We start from the raw sequence: 17,317 nt of genomic DNA, 5'->3' as shown, positions 1-17,317 counted from the left end.
AAAGCCCTAAAGCATTTCTGGTCTCAGGCTATTTCGATAAGGGATACTCAACCTGTACTTTGTATTAATTTATTGTCAGAGGGACCTGTTCTGCTGAGTTGCCTGGAACAAGCCCTTAGAATATCATGAATGACAGACACAAGCTATCTCTTAGAGAAGCAGAATTAGATGCAAGCAAAGAGGTATCGAAAGAATTAGAAGAAGGGAGAAGCTGGAAAGAGGAAAGAAGTATTCAAATATAACGGTTCTCAAACTTCAGTTTGTTTAAGAATCAAAACAGTTTTCATTTTAGCAATAAACTAAACAAAGGGCATCCAAAGGCTGAACTAATGGAATAAAGTGCAATAAAGTATTATGTTTTGGAATGTTAAATGATCTCATTTTGTTCCCCAGTGAATGAAGATCGGTATCTATCCTCTGCCCAAAACGTCTTTTCAGGGGCCACCAGCTGCTTGGAAAGGGCAAGGAGGTTCCCGGCTCTGCCCCCCGTTTTTTTGTTCTAGCATTTTAAAAGCAAAGAGGGAAAAGGCAGCCCAGCAGTCGGTCAGCTTGGCTTACCTGGGAGCTTATGCAGGAGCTGTAGGTAGCATGGATCTTCAGCGTGTGACAGGGACGACAAAGGAAATCTTACCAACTTTGAAACTGGCATCTATTTTTAGAGCAGGATTTGCTAACTGACCTTGCATGATACCCACTCAAAGGGAGAATCTTTACATCTGCTACTAAAACTATTCCCTGATGTGACCTGAAACCAGTGGCCTTGGCAGTTCAGCAACTAGGCTGCAAAGGCTCAAGTCAGCAAGTATTATCACTCTTGCACAGCTTGCAGTCAGGCACCAAAGAGCCTCATGTACCTAACCGATCCACAGGTCAGAGGCCAGCCTGTAAGCCCTTTCGCAGTACACACAGTTTGCAACTCCTAGAGCTGGTAGAAGAAATGTGTGGCAGTCAGGGTCAGCTGTGGTCAGAAACTTTATAGGAATCTTGGATTATATATCTTTCATAGTTCTTTGCCAATGGCCATGGGTCTACTCACATTACTAGGAACAGAGAAAGTCTTCTGACTCTGGGACTCCTTGCGAGCACATGGATTGCCAAAACAGGATCTGAAGAAAACTAGAAGTCTACTTCTGTTTTGAATAATGGATATTTTACTATTAAGGTGCTATGACCTATTTAAATGGTAAATTGCTACCCTGTTTCCCCTAAAATAAGACATCCCCAGAAAATAAGACCTAGTAGAGGTTTTGCTGAATTGCTAAATATAAGGCCTGCCCCGAAAGTAAGACCTAGCAAAGGTTTTGTTTGGAAGCATGCCCGCCGAACAGAACACCAGAGCATGCAGGATCAATAAATGTACGTACAGTAGAGTTTCACTTATCCAACACTCACTTATCCAACGTTCTGGATTATCCAACGCATTTTTGTAGTCAATGCTTTCAATATATCATGATATTTTGGTGCTAAATTCGTAAATACAGTAATTAGTACATAGCATTAATGTGTAATGAACTACTTTTTCTGTCAAATCTGTTGTATAACACGATGTTTTGGTGCTTAATTTGTAAAATCATAACCTATTTTGATGTTTAATAGGCTTTTTCTTAATCTCTCCTTATTATCCAACATATTCACTTATCCAACGTTCTGCGGGCCCGTTTTAGTTGGATAAGTGAAACTCTACTGTACCATATACATGGAAATAATGGTAGTAACAAGAAATTCTTCATAGGATTCACAGTTTGTCTGGTTATGCTGGTTTGTGATGACAACTACTGTACAGTATATAATAAATGTTCATTTTTTCAACAATAAATGTGACTTCTTCTTCATGGAAAAATAAGACATCCCCTGAAAATAAGACCTAGAGCATCTTAGGGAGCAAAAATTAATATAAGACACTGTCTTATTTTCGGGGAAACACGGTACACATGGAGGCTTATAGAGAGACAATTCCCAAATCAGGGCCAGTTAAAGCCTCCCAACAAAGGTTCCCCCCAGGCAGGGGGAACCTCTGAGGATGCCTGCCATAGATGTGGGTGAAATGTCAGGAGAGAATGCTTCTGAAACATGGCCTGGAAAACCCACAGCAACCCAATTCCCTTTCTTCCCAGAAAAGTGCTGGCCAGGTATATGCGCAAATTGCTGGCCTATGAATTGAAGAAATCAGAATCCTGTTTTTTTTTTTATCTTTTCACCTCATCTTGTAAACAGTTTCCTATTCTGATAATAAATATAAAAGACAGAGCCAGGAAGAATTTTGAGGTATGTACGCTTTGTGAAAACCTTGTGATATCCCTTCACTATAAATCTTTCCATTGCATTTTACTGTGGCTGTACACACAGTAAAGGATCTCTATGCAAGTGTGGGAATATACGATTCACTAGATGTGTTCTGCTGTTCCCAATAGCCACCACTGAGCAGCTATGGGAGTTGTAGCTGAGCAATATGTAAAGGGCCAGTTACCCACTCTATTTTGTGTTTGCCTAGGTTATCCCCTAAAGTTTAAAGCACCGTAGAGGGCTTGGTCTGGGAATCATTAAATAGCTGAGAAGCACCAAAGTAACATCAGAAATGGCTGGGACAAAATCATTCTGACTATACTCTTCCATTCTACAAAAATATCTCAGTTATTTTGAAAACATTGTATTGAGTTATCTTTAAGAAGACAAGTCACTATGTCCATTTCTTCTATGCTAAAAAGTTTGGTCAACCATTCAATCACAGATGGAATAATACTTTCTTTTCATACTATTCAGGCTGCTGACATCACATTTAATTTTTTTCTTATTAATGACATCATTTACTAGTTGCTGTTGGGAATCATCCTGGACTACTCAAGTCTAAATGTAGTTAGATGATAGAGTTAGATTGAGGGAATCCTTTCCCTGTTTCCAAAGCATGCCTAGACAGGCTTTACTGTGTTTCACTCTATCCTGTTTATGTCACATCCCTTACTTTGAAATTAGCAGAAATGTGAATCTCCAGGGACACTAACTTCTCATTGGTCAGAATGTCTTTTATGGCCCCAATAAACTTGACCATGAGGTTGGAATCATTTTGGTTCTCTCTTCTCCTGTTATTCTTCAAGCTAACAACACGTCTTGCCAGCTCTCCTGGCAAGATGTAACTATTTAGATATTTGTTATTTTTCCTTTCTTATTTTTCCTTAGAAACCAGTCTAGAGTAGACTAGGCAGCTCCCAAGCCTTTCTATCTACAATGGAATTCTTTTTACCTGAATAAATGTTTTTTGAACTTTTACTGAGACTCTGCTCTGCATTGCCATCCTAAGTTGAAAGGCTTCTCTTTGCTCGCCCCGTGTAAGTAACTGTTGCATTTGAAAGCTTTTGCTTTTGCTACTCTGCTGCATTTTGGTGGAATCTCCCCCAGAGAGGGTTAAATTGAGTCTAACCGCTCAGAGATTACCACAACAGTTGCAACAAAAATACCTCTCATGAAAGTGGTATTTGGATCAAAATTATTTGGATTGTTTCTTTAACTGCTATCCAATACGCATGTACCTTATGGCAAGTCCACCACATGTGGAAAAAATGTCCCTTCTTTTGTTTTACATTTCCAACATTATTGTTCATATTTTTATACCATCAGTGAAACATTTTATAAGGCCCCATCTACACTGCCACAGAATGTGGCATAGGAGTCACATTAGCCTGGGGCATCCAAATGACACTCTAGGCCAGGGGTCCCCAAACTTTTTAAGCAGAGGGCCGGTCCACAATCCTTCAGACTGTTGAGGGGCCGAATTATCATTTGAAAAAAAAATACAAACAAATTCCTATGCATACTGCAGATATCTTATTTGTAGTGCAACAACAACAACAATGAAAGAACAATACAATATTTTAAAATGAAAACAATTTTAACCAACATAGACCTATTTGGATTTCAATGGAAAGTGTAACACAATATTAGCATTATATATTACTATATTGAACTATACCACTATACTATTATATAATAGTATAGGGGCCGGGCTGTGACGCAGCTGGCTAGTAACCAGCTGCTATAAATCACTACAGACCGAGAGGTCATGAGTTCGAAGCCCGGGTCGGGTTAAGCCTCCGACCATTAGTAGCCCCGGCTTGCTGTTGACCTATGCAGCCCCGAAAGACAGTTGCATCTGTCAATTAGGGAAATTTAGGGACGCTTTATGCGGGAGGCTAATTTACAACACCATAAAACTGCCAGCAAACACGAGGAAAGGAATGAGGAAGTACAGCCACTACTGGACGGTGAAGCAACAGCTCCCCCTGTGGCCGGAATCGTGAAGCTGGAAAAATGTTTTTTAAAAAAATGCCTCTGAGTCTGTCTAATGTATGTTGTTTGTCTGTTGGCATTGAATGTTTGCCATATATGTCTTCATTGTAATCTGCCCTGAGTCCCCTTCGGGGTGAGAAGGGCGGAATATAAATACTGTAAATAAATAAATAAATAAATAATATGTAATATATAACATATAATTAATATTATTATATGGTATTACTACTAGTATTATATTGTATAACATAAGATTATTATCAATATTATATGTATATACAAAATATTATATTATTAAAACTGATATAAAATATTATATTATAAAACTGAGGGCGGGGGCCAGGTAAATGATCTTGGAGGGCCGCATCCGGCCCCCGGGCCTTAGTTTGGGGACCCCTGCTCTAGGCTAATGCGTTTAAACCTGGAATAAACCTTTTAATACAGGTTTAGTCCAGGTTAAAAATATACTTGCAAAGGTTTGGATCTTCCAGAACCATCTGCGATCCCAGGAAGTCAGTCACACACCCAGGATTATCTTCAACAGTCTGGCAACAAAATGTATCAGGAATCAGCATTTTAAATGCCAATTTCTGTCGCATTTTGGGCTGTGTCGAAGGGCACAAATCTGTTGTGCATAAAGTTGTCCTCCCCTAAGTTGAAGGATTTTCCATTCCTATTTTTTGAGCATCAATGTGATTGTGAGAGCCCATCCATGCACACAGTCTGTTCTTGACACTCTGAAGCTTGCAGATCGTGCCATATGACCATACAGTATGTCCATGAATTACCGAAATTCTTTCATGATGCAAGCATTAAAATTGGGAAGCTGTTCCAGATATTATAAACGATCTCAGATGTGGAGCCAGGATCAGTTCTCATTATTTCTATTCTTTTAACTTTGTAAAAAAAATGGCTGCCAGATCAAATTATCTTGAAAAGAAGATTCAGTGGGCCAGAATGCACCCTCCCCTCTAATTGCATTACGAAATGCTGCCAAAACTCAGCCTAGAAACCTAACTGAGGCCTCATCATCACTTTTGGTATACACAGGCTGCAATCTTTTACTCACAGATTCAGGCTGGATGTTCTTCAGGTACCATCTGGTCCTTTGATTCTATTTATGCGTATATTATAGAGTGTTTCTATTTTCACAGTTCCAGTATATATATGGCTTTGTGAGCCAGATGGTCAGTAAGTATAGTGTTCAGTCTTCCGTTGTTTTGTTGGTGATATCTTCTTAAGTGCCTGGAATATTAAACTAAAATGGATACTCCTGTTTATCTTTTGCTGTCAAAATAATGCATACTGCTTTTGCCTCTTTAGAATTAAACCAAATGTTTCAGAGTTGATCTTGGCTTTCAGGAGTATGAATTCTACTCCAGAGACCATTCTGATTATGGCAACAAAGTTTCCTTTTCTCTTTGTTTGCTCCCTTAAGAAAAACAAATGTTTCAGAAGCCAAGACCAGTTGATTAGTGGTTATACCAAATATCTGAATACAAGCACTTCCCAAGTTAGAAACATTCAAATTACAAACAACTCCTATTACTTCATCACACGGGTGACTGCAAGCATCGTAGGACACTTGCAGCACAGCTGATCTACGAGATCCCATGACACTCATCACATGATGCATACTTCTGGTGGGTCTCTGTAGATCAGTGGTTCTCAATCCCAGCACGTTTACCAGCTGTTAGGATTTCTGGGAGTTGAAGGCCAAAAGCATCTGGGGACCCCAGGTTGAGAACCACTGATATAGATCAACTGTTGTGCAAGTGTCCTACGATGCTTCTCCCAGAACACGGGAGGCCTTTGACAAAGTCTCTCATGACCTTCTAGCAAACAAACTAGTAAAATGTGGGCTAGACAAAACTACAGTAATTGGTTAAGCAAACGAACCCAAAGGGTGCTCACCAATGCGTCGTCTTCATCTTGGAAAGAAGTCACGAATGGAGTGCCCCAGGGCTCCGTCCTGGGCCCGGTTCTGTTTAACATCTTTATTAACGACTTAGACGAAGGGTTAGAAGGCACGATCAGCAAGTTTGCAGATGACACCAAACTCGGAGGGATAGCCAACACTCCAGAAGACAGGAGCAGAATTCAAAACGATCTTGACAGTCTAGAGAGATGGGCCAAAACTAACAAAATGAAGTTCAACAGGGATAAATGCAAGATATTTCACTTCGGCAGAAAAAATGGAATGCTAGGGGGACGCCTAGCTAGACAGCAGTACATGTGGAAAAGAGCTTGGAGTCCTTGTGGACAACAAGTTAAACATGAACCAGCAATGTTATGCGGCTGCTAAGAAAGCCAGCAGGATTTTGGCCTGCATCAATAGGAGTATAGTGTCTAGATCCAGGGAAGTCATACTACCCCTCTATTCTGCCTTGGTCAGACCACACCTGGAATACTGTGTCCAATTCTGGGCACCGCAGTTGAAGGGAGATGTTGACAAGTTGGAATGTGTCCAGAGGAGGGCAACTAAAATGATCAAAGGTCTGGAGAACAAGCCCTATGAGGAGCGGCTTAAAGAACTGGGCATGTTTAGCCTGCAGAAGGGAAGGCTGAGAGGAGACATGATAGCCATGTACAAATATGTGAGGAGAAGTCATAGGGAGGAGGGAGCAAGCTTGTTTTCTGCTGCCCTGCAGACTAGGACACGGAACAATGGCTTCAAACTACAGGAAAGGAGATTCCACCTGAACATTAGGAAGAACTTTCTCACTGTGGGAGCTGTTCAGCAGTGGAACTCTCTGCCCTGGACTGTGGTGGAGGCTCCTTCTTTGGAGGCTTTTAAGCAGAGGCTGGATGGCCATCTGTCAGGGGTGCTTTGAACACAATGTCCTGCTACTTGGCAGCCGGTTGGACTGGATGGCCCATGAGGTCTCTTCCAACTCTATGATTCTATGAGGCTCCACATGTTCAATAGGGAACAACGGCACCAGCACAGGGCTGAGCCATACAGCAATGCTTCCCTAAGAGTGACGGGGAAGTGTTGTTGTGGATGAGGTGGGGTACCAGGTGCTGAGATTTCCCCGATGCCCCGTGGATTTGCCACGGACAATGACGAATCACCCCGCTGCCTCTCATCTATGAAATACGGTCTAACATTAAGAACAGGGTTGAGACAACAGGAAGTAACAGAAATCTTCTGGAGGTGTTATCATGGGGAAACTGTGTTTCCACTGAAGCTTTCTCACCAATCTTTATTTCCACAACAGCCGAAAATGCTCCAAATCCAATTCTCACAGGGACAGAAAGTGAAGTGCCAAAAGTATGTTACAGGAATGTTACTGTATATACTCGAGTATAAGCCTAGTTTTTCAGCCCCTTTTTTAAGACTGAAAAAAACCCCCTCGGCTTATACTCGGGTGAGGGTCCTGGTTGGATTATATTTGGGTCAGCTTATATTCGAGAATATATGGTACATTTATTATTTTTCTCTATTATTATTGGTATTATTACATTTATTATTTTTCTCTATTATTGTTGTTACTATAACATTTATTTTACTCTATTTTTATTATTATTAATACATTTATTATTTCACTCTGATATTCTTCTTCTGCTTCTTCTTCTTCTTATTATTATATTTATCATTTTACTCTATTATTATTAAAATGATACACAAGCACATTTACATTGAAGAAGATGAGAATAATGTCCCCTGATGGGTGAGAAGGGCGGGGTAGAAGTGATGTAATAATAAATAATGTTTTTATCAGAGTTGGACAGTCTTATCTTAAATCTGAACTTTATGTAAATATTCAAAAACATTTAACTTAATGACGCCTCAATTAATATAATTTTATTGGTATCTATTTTTTCCCCAGTTTTTTTGTGGTAAAATTAGGTGCCTCGGCTTATATTCGGGTCCGCTTATACTCGAGTATATACGGTAATTTCCCTATTCTATCCCAAACTAAAAACAAAAAATGCCTGGAGTTACACTTTAAAAAGTGCCTGTTCTGACTTATATACAAACTTAACTATCTTGTTTGTAAGCCAGGAACTGCCCATATAGCAGAAACATCTTTTTCATCAGGAAATATTCCATATCCACACATTTTAACCTTTAATGAAACCAGTTAAGATACCATGGCCTACCTTTTAAGGAAGCAGAAATCTTGTGTGAGTTTTCCACTGCAGACCATGCAAGAGAAATCCTCATGAAGCATTCTTGATCTTCCTAGTGCAGTGATGGCCAACCTATGACACACGTGTCAGCACTGACACACCTAGCCATTTTTGCTGACACGCTGCCGCATGCAGATTGATTGGATGACTATGTCTTTTGTGGCCAAATTTGGTGTGATTTGGTCCAGTGGTTTTGTTGTTTATTCCATGGGAATTATGCACATTACATATACAGTAGAGTCTCACTTATCCAACGTAAACTGGCCGACAGAACATTGGATAAGCGAATATGTTGGATAATAAGGAGAGATTAAGGAAAAGCCTATTAAACATCAAATTAGGTTCTGATTTTACAAATTAAGCACCAGAACATCATGTTATACAACAAATTTGACAGAAAAAGTAGTTCAATACGCAGTAATGCTATATACCGTGTTTCCCTGAAAATAAGACAGTGTCTTATATTAATTTTTGCTCCCAAAGATGCACTAGGTCTTATTTTCAGGGGATTTCTTATTTTTCCATGAAGAAGAATTCACATTTATTATTGAACAAAAAAATGAACATTTTATATATACTGCACAGTAGTTGTCATCACAAACCAGCATAACCAGACAAACTGTGAAATCCTATCAAGAATTTCTTGTTACAACCAATATTTCCATGTACAACACTTTATGGTACGTACATTTACCGATCCTACATGCTCTGGTGTTTTGTTGGGCAGGCATGTTTCCAAACAAAAACTTTGCTAGGTCTTACTTTTGGGGGAGGCCTTATATTTAGCAATTCAGCAAAACCTCTACTAGGTCTTATTTTCTGGGGATGTCTTATTTTAGGGGAAACAGGGTAGTAATTACTGTATTTACGAATTTAGCACCAAAATATCATGATATATTGAAAACATTGACTACAAAAATGTGTTGGATAATCCAGAATGTTGGATAAGCGAGTGTTGGATAAGCGAGACTCTCTCTCTCTCTCTCTATATATATATATATATGTAAAGGTTTCCCCTGACATTAAGTCCAGTCATGTCTGACTCTGGGGGTTGGTGCTCATCTCCATTTCTAAGCCGAAGAGCCGGCGTTGTCCGTAGACACCTCCAAGGTCATGTGGCCGGCATGACTGCATGGGGCGCCGTTACCTTCCTGCCGGAGCGGTACCTATTGATCTACTCACATTGGCATGTTTTCGAACTGCTAGGTTGGCAGGAGCTGGGGCTAACAGTGGCTGCTCACGCCGCCCCCGGGGTTTGAACCTGGGACCTTTCGGTCTGCAGCTCAGTTCTTTAACGCACTTCGCCACCGGGGCTCCATATATATATATATATATATATATATATATATATATATATATATATGTCAATCATTGTATTATTATTCTATTATTATTGTAGTATATTATCATATTATTACTATTATATTATTATTGTATTATTTATTATTCATGACTACATTGAAACTAGAATAGAGAGAAATCAGTGTGGAAACTGCAAGAGGTACCATAGATAGTTGTACGTGGAAATAATGGTAGTAAATAGTTTTTGATTTATTGAATACAGTTATATATAACAATTATATATTTTTGTTATTTAAACTATACATATTATGAAATTATGTTTTTTTTTTCTTGAGTGACACACCACCCAAGTCATGCTAGGTTTTTTGGTGAATTTTGACACACCAAGCGCAAAAGGTTGCCTAGTGTAAGGCAACACTGTCCTAGTGTAAGCTTTGTCCTGTAAGCAGTCATGATGGAAACATGCTGTCCCCCAGCTCCCTCTCCACCATCATCACTTTAAATTCTGTCTCCATTTGATGGACAACTTGCTGAAGCTTCTCATGTGAATCTTGACCACAGAGGCAAGGACAAGGTTGGTGTGTTCCCTCTTCTTACAATACATAGATTGGGGATATCTGAATAGGGTTATACTCTAACCACTACAGCAGAGTTTTCCAAACATTTCATGTTGATGACACTTTTAAAATATGCATTATTTTTGAAACAAAAGTTCCGTTTTACTAGCAAACAGGAGGTTGAACCAATCCCTTAGAACAGACACATACATAAATTATAGTAACAAAATGTATGAGGACACAACATATCTCATGAAAACCTTTCATTTATATTTTTTAAAATACAGTGTTCCCTCACTACTTCATGGTTCACTTTTTGCGGATTTGTTGTTTCACGGTTTTTCAATAAACTCTAAAAGACTATTATAAATCATAAAAAAATTACAATTCACAGCCTAAGGAAGGGAGGAAGGAGAAGCCGAAGGGAGAGAAAAGGAGCCCAAGTGGCACAGGAGGAGAAGGAGGCGATTTATCAACACACGATTGGCTGATAAAGACTTAAAATAGTGTATAACTACTAAAATGATGTATAAATATTAAAATAAATATAGTGTCCCTACTTCACGGATTTTCACTTATTGCGGGTGGTCCTGGAACCTAACCCCAGCGATAAGTGAGGGAACATTGTATATGATTTATTGCTTATAGACTCAGAGGTTTCTTTTTATGTTTATGTGAGACACACTGCTGCTGATGTGCTATCATGTCACAACATACAGTTTGGAAACCTCTGCATTAAATAGACCCCCAACAGTGTGGTTTTCCAATATCATACTAATGATAATGAAACAGAATTGAAAATATAGAGCTGCTTCTCCTGATTCCAGCTGCTGTTCCAACTCAGGGATCTGCCTCAAGCAATTTGGACTGGATCTGCCATGGAATAAATCCAGCATGCTTTATCCAGAAAGTATGTTCTTATATGGGCCTCACTTCTGTAATACAAGCTTGGCTTTGCATTCAGAACAACAAAAATAGGCATAAACTATTATAAAAACTAAATTTTCATCATATTGTTTAACTTCTTTCTGAAGAATGTCATGATGAAGAATCCTTTGGAACTATTTGATGTGATTTTATTTTCTATAGTACAGTAGAGTCTCACTTATCCAACACTCGCTTATCCAACGTTCTGAATTATCCAACGCATTTTTGTAGTCAATTTTTTCAATACATCATGATATTTTGGTGCTAAATTAGTAAATACAGTAATTACTACATAGCATTACTGTGTATTGAACTACTTTTTCTGTCAAATTTGTTGTATAACATGATGTTTTGGTGCTTAATTTGTAAAATCATAACCTAATTTGATGTTTAATAGGCTTTTCCTTAATCTCTCCTTATTATCCAACATATTCGCTTATCCAACATTCTGCCGGCCCGTTTACGGTGGATAAGCGAGACTCTACTGTATATGTATTATGGCAGAACTCTTGAGATGTGAATGGTAAGTTTGTGTTCAGAAAAGGTATTATGTGTGGTTGTCAAGGAAAGGAAGGGAAGGGGAAAAAGAAAAAAAGAAAAAGAAAAAATATTTAAAGAAAAAGAAATATGTAATGCTATTTGGACAAGCTGGAATGTTACAAAATTAGAAAAAAATTATTCCTGAAAAGGTTAGATGTGTTGGAATAATGTTAATGAAACATTTGATTACGACTTTAAATATCTTTTAATTTATGCAAATTGGGTTTTTTATAGCTATCCATACTGGTGTATGTAAAGCAGTCAAAAAGCTCAAACCACAGAAAATATTTTATTGTCTGTACCCATTCTTATGGGGTTTTAAATTAATGTGATATCATGATGTGTTTAGACATATTCTAAACGGTGTTCCATGCAGTCATGCCTCATGACCTTGGAGGTGTCTACGGATAACGCTGGCTCTTCAGCTTAGAAATGGAGATGAGCACCAACCCCCTAGAGTTGGACATGACTGGACTTAACGTCAGGGGAAACCTTTACCTTTTTTACCTTAGCAATATTCTGAAATTCTCTTGATCATGAAGATGCATTCCCTGCCTTGCAAGGTGTTTCTTTAAAAAAAATTACACTAGGATTTCTACATATGATAAGGAGGGGGAGGGGAGAAGTAGCTGGTGGATTTTGCTTTGAAAATGTTTTCAATTCGAGTGAATAGTAAATAATGTTATATTTATTTTGCACAAGCTGCCATCTGAATACAGATCTAGACACGTTTCATTATTTTTGAATGTATATTTTCTGATTGTATTTTAGATAGTTTGTGCCAAATAATTAATAAAATAATTTTTTTAAAGGCATAAACTTTGCCCACTCTACCAACTCCTACTGTTCCAATATAGACATTTGTACATGTCTTTGGAGTTGGGGTGACTCAGAATATATCAGATTTTGACAATCATAGCCATTTTTGTTTTTGTACAACCCTTATGATAGTATTGTATCATCTATTTTTAAAAAGGATTGATATTCTGAGCATGAGGCACAGGAAATGAATAATTATTCTTTTGGACCATGGATGGGCCAGACAGTTATTTCAAATAGGAGCAGAGCATTTAGGTTTTAGTGCAGTCTTTTAAAGCTGAAAGATGGAAAATGTGGGCATTTTTCAGGATTTTCCTCTCATGGTTCCATGTGAGCAAAAGATAAAATGTGACATTCTGAAATATGTATTAGACAAATTTTTGCTTGTTGTTGTTGTTGTTGTTGTTGTTTTATTTTTTTTCTTCTCCTCAATCATAGTCATATGTTTATTGGCAATGTTGAAATATGTTGGAAATTACAACCTTTTTCAAGCCTCCTCTAGTACCATTTGTTTATCAATGATTCTGTTTTCTTACTGTATATATGTTCAGATATGCAGCTTCCCTTGCTCTATGTTTCCTGAGAAATTGTGGGAGGGCTACAGACCACATGATTAAGTTCTGAGACTGCTCAGGCCTCAGACTTCATTTTAGACATCAGACTGATTAGACTTTGGGACTGATCAGACCAACACATGCCTGCTGTTTTTGTAAGAAAGATGCCCTGTGCCATCTGCACACAGAAATCATCTCAAACGTATCTGTAACTGAAAAACACTTCTGAAACACTGCTGCTTTTATGCACTGACTTGATCTCTGTTTTCCTAACAGATCAGAGACAGCAGGTTATCAGTCTAACAACTGAAGCCAAATTTCCTTGGCTTGTTGTATACCACAAAAGAAGATTCTCCTCATAGAATCATAGAATCATAGAATCATAGAATAGTAGAGTTGGAAGAGACCACATGGGCCATCTAGTCCAACCCCCTGCTAAGAAGCAGGAAATCGCATTCAAAGCACCCCCGACAGATGGCCATCCAGCCTCTGCTTAAAAGCCTCCAAGGAAGGAGCCTCCACCACGGCCCCGGGGAGAGAGTTCCACTGTCGAACAGCTCTCACAGTGAGGAAGTTCTTCCTGATGTTCAGGTGGAATCTCCTTTCCTGTAGTTTGAAGCCATTGTTCCGTGTCCTAGTCTGCAGGGCAGCAGAAAACAAGCTTGCTCCCTCCTCCCTATGACTTCCCTTCACGTATTTGTACATGGCTATCATGTCTCCTCTCAGCCTTCTCTTCTGCAGGCTAAACATGCCCAGCTCTTTAAGCCGCTCCTCATAGGGCTTGTTCTCCAGACCCTTAATCATTTTAGTCGCCCTCCTCTGGACGCTTTCCAGCTTGTCAACATCTCCCTTCAACTGTGGTGCCCAAAATTGGACACAGTATTCCAGGTGTGGTCTGACCAAGGCAGAATAGAGGGGGAGCATAACTTCCCTGGATCTAGACGCTATTCCCCTATTGATGCAGGCCAGAATCCCATTGGCTTTTTTAGCAGCCGCATCACATTGTTGGCTCATGTTTAACTTGTTGTCCACGAGGACTCCAAGGTCTTTTTCGCACACACTGCTGTCAAGCCAGGCGTCCCCCATTCTGTATCTTTGATTTCCATTTTTTCTGCCGAAGTGAAGTATCTTGCATTTGTCCCTGTTGAACTTCATTTTGTTAGTTTTGGCCCATCTCTCTAGTCTGTCAAGATCGTTTTGAATTCTGCTCCTGTCTTCTGGACTGTTAGCTATCCCTCCCAGTTTTGTGTCGTCTGCAAACTTGATGATCGTGCCTTCTAACCCTTCGTCTAAGTCGTTAATAAAGATGTTGAACAGAACCGGGCCCAGGACAGAACCCTGTGGCACTCCACTTGTCACTTCTTTCCATGATGAAGACAACGCATTGGTGAGCACCCTTTGGGTTCGTTCGCTTAGCCAATTAAAGATCCAGCTAACCGTAGTTTTGTCTAGCCCACATTTTACTAGTTTGTTTGCCAGAAGGTCGTGGGGGACTTTGTCGAAGGCCTTACTGAAATCCAGGTAGGCTACATCCACAGCATTCCCTGTATCGACCCAACTCGTAACTCTATCGAAAAAAGAGATCAGATTAGTCTGGCATGACTTGTTTTTGGTAAATCCGTGTTGACTATTAGCAATGACCGCATTTGTTTCTAAGTGATCTTTTGATTTGTTTCTAATGATCTTTTCCAGAATTTTGCCTGGTATTGATGTGAGGCTGACCGGACGGTAATTGTTTGGGTCGTTCTTTTTTCCCTTCTTGAAGATAGGGACCACATTCGCCCTCCTCCAATCTGCTGGGACTTCTCCCGTTCTCCAAGAACTCTCGAAGATAATTGCCTCAAACGGGTTTTTGGCTCTTCTCTGAAAGATCAAACTTTTCCAAAAGGTATCTCCAAATGGTTATAAATGCCATTTTCCAAAAAAGAATAAAAAGATGTATCTAAAAATGAGCTATTGTGTGTTTTAAAATACAGTAGAGTCTCACTTATCCAACATTTGCTTATCCAACGTTCTGGATTATCCAATGCATTTTTGTAGTCAATATTTTCAATACATTGTGATATTTTGGTGCTAAATTCGTAAATACAGTAATTACTACATAGCATTACTGCATACTGAATTACTTTTCCTGTCCAATTTGTTGTATAACATGATGTTTTGGTCCTTAATTAATCATAACCTAATTTAATGTTTAATAGGCTTTTCCTTAATCTCTCCTTATTATCCAACATATTTGCTTATCCAACATTCTGTCAGCCCGTTTACGTTGGATAAGCGAGACTATACTATAGTTATCTCCCGGACCATCTCTATTGTGACTGACAATGGACAGACCTTAGGCTATGACTTTGAACTTGTGTAATTTTAAATGGATGTTGTCATAATCAATGTTTTAACTATTTTTAGCTGTAATCTATATATATAAAGGGAGAATGGCATTGCTCCACCGAACAAAACAACAAAACTAAAGGCCCCCCACCTAGAAAATTGACTACACAACCCCTCATCCACGTCTCTACGTTCTTACAAACAAACTACACATCCCTAACCTCCATAGGGCCAAAAAAACCCCAAAAACCAGAATGCACCCCTTTGTGACCCACCTTGATTGACACTAAACAGCCTTGCAGCTTCAAAGCCAGGCTGCCTCCTAGGCCACAGCAAAAAAACAAAAACAAAAAAAAAACACCACTTCAGTGTGAATTTTAAACTATTGTGTAGAAGGGGCCTCATGTAATCCTGTTCCAGGCAAATCATATAACATTATCAATATAATGTATAATAATTACTGTGCTCTAATAACAATACACAACAATATAATCTCTAAAATCAGGACACCAAATATACAACAACACTCAGAACACAGGGGAATTCCACACAAGAAACAACCAGGCCCAGCTAACACCTCCCAACAAACGATTCCCTCACGCAGGAAGCAGCCAGGCTTTGAAGCTACAAGACCATTCAGTGCTAAACAACTTAAATAATCCCACCCAGCTAACACGTCCCAGTAAAGGATTCTTCCAAGTACTAACCAGGCAGACCTTGAAGCTGCAGGCCTATTCAATGCTAATCAAGGAGATCCATGGCAACACCTGCCTCAACCAGACAATAGTTCTTTCTACCACACTGCACATTACTCCACACATATATCAACCCCTTTGTGACCCACCTTGATTAACACTGAACAGCCTTGCAGCTTCAAAGCCAGGCTTTGGAAACCACGAGGCTACTCCAGCTTATTCAACCTGGCCTAGCAAGCATACCCTATGTAGAAAACGGCCAGGCTTTCAAGCAGCGAGGCTATTCACTGCAATTCCAATTGGCCACAGCAACGTGTGGCAGGGCACAGCTAGTTGTTTTATAAGTGTTGTGTTTGGCATCTAATGATTGCTGGTTGTGAGGCTGCTCTGAGGTCCCCCCCCTTCCCAAGATACAAATGTGTGAAATAAATATTGTATCTTTGTGAAATCTTGTTTACTATAAACTGCAACTGTATCGGCAGTCCCCAAGTTACATCAGAGTTTCATATGACTCATAGTTAGGAATGGAAGTGAGACAACAGGAAGTGAGAGGAAATTTGCCCCTAGGAAGAGAAATTCACTCCAGGAAAAGTTATCATGGAAAAAAGGTGTCTTCGTTGGAGCTTTATCAATAATCCTTATTTCCACAACAAGCCCAGTTTTTCAAAATCCAATTATCACAGGGACAGAAAGTGTAGTGAAATCTTCTGAAAAGGGTGGAGTCAGACTTAAAAAGTGTACCTATTCCGACTTACATAGAAATTCCACGTAAGAACAAACCTGCTGAATCTATCTTGTCTGTAATTTGGGGACTGTTTATATTGTTCACTAGCTGTGCCCAGCCATGCGTTGCTGTGGTGAAGTATGGTGGTATGGGAAATAAAGTATTGAGGAATTGGTGGTAGTTAAGGTAAAGGTTTCTCCTGATATTAAGTCCAGTTGTGTCCGACTGCACACTGAAGTGGATTATATGGCAGTGTGGAGTCAAGATAATCCAGTTCAAAGAAGATAATATAAGATTATAAATGGGTTATATAGCTGTGTGGAAGGGCCTTGAGTGTACACTGCCATATAATCCAGTTCAAATCTGATAATCTGTATTTTATAGGCAGTGTAGAAGAGGCCTAAGTGAGGCCTAACTCTGCCTGTTCCCTGGGCTGAGTGGGTTGCAAGT

The 17,317-nt window shown here is 39.4% G+C and overlaps 1 protein-coding gene across 2 annotated transcripts in view; it reads right to left on the bottom strand.

Moving 5' to 3' along the window:
- Positions 1 to 17,317, bottom strand: part of dusp29 (dual specificity phosphatase and pro isomerase domain containing 1) — a 71,920-nt gene that overhangs the window by 34,637 nt on the left and 19,966 nt on the right. Inside the window, 1 exon segment of one of the 2 annotated variants that reach the window (NM_001281713.1) lies at positions 559 to 605. The exons of the other annotated variant lie outside the window; for it this stretch is intronic. The gene's annotated coding sequence lies outside the window, so the exon portion shown is untranslated. 2 annotated transcript variants of the gene reach the window in all.

The sequence above is a fragment of the Anolis carolinensis genome, chromosome 3 (genome assembly GCF_035594765.1).
Source record: "Anolis carolinensis isolate JA03-04 chromosome 3, rAnoCar3.1.pri, whole genome shotgun sequence".
NCBI lineage: Eukaryota > Metazoa > Chordata > Lepidosauria > Squamata > Dactyloidae > Anolis > Anolis carolinensis.
This window is presented reverse-complemented; position numbering and strand designations above follow the sequence as displayed.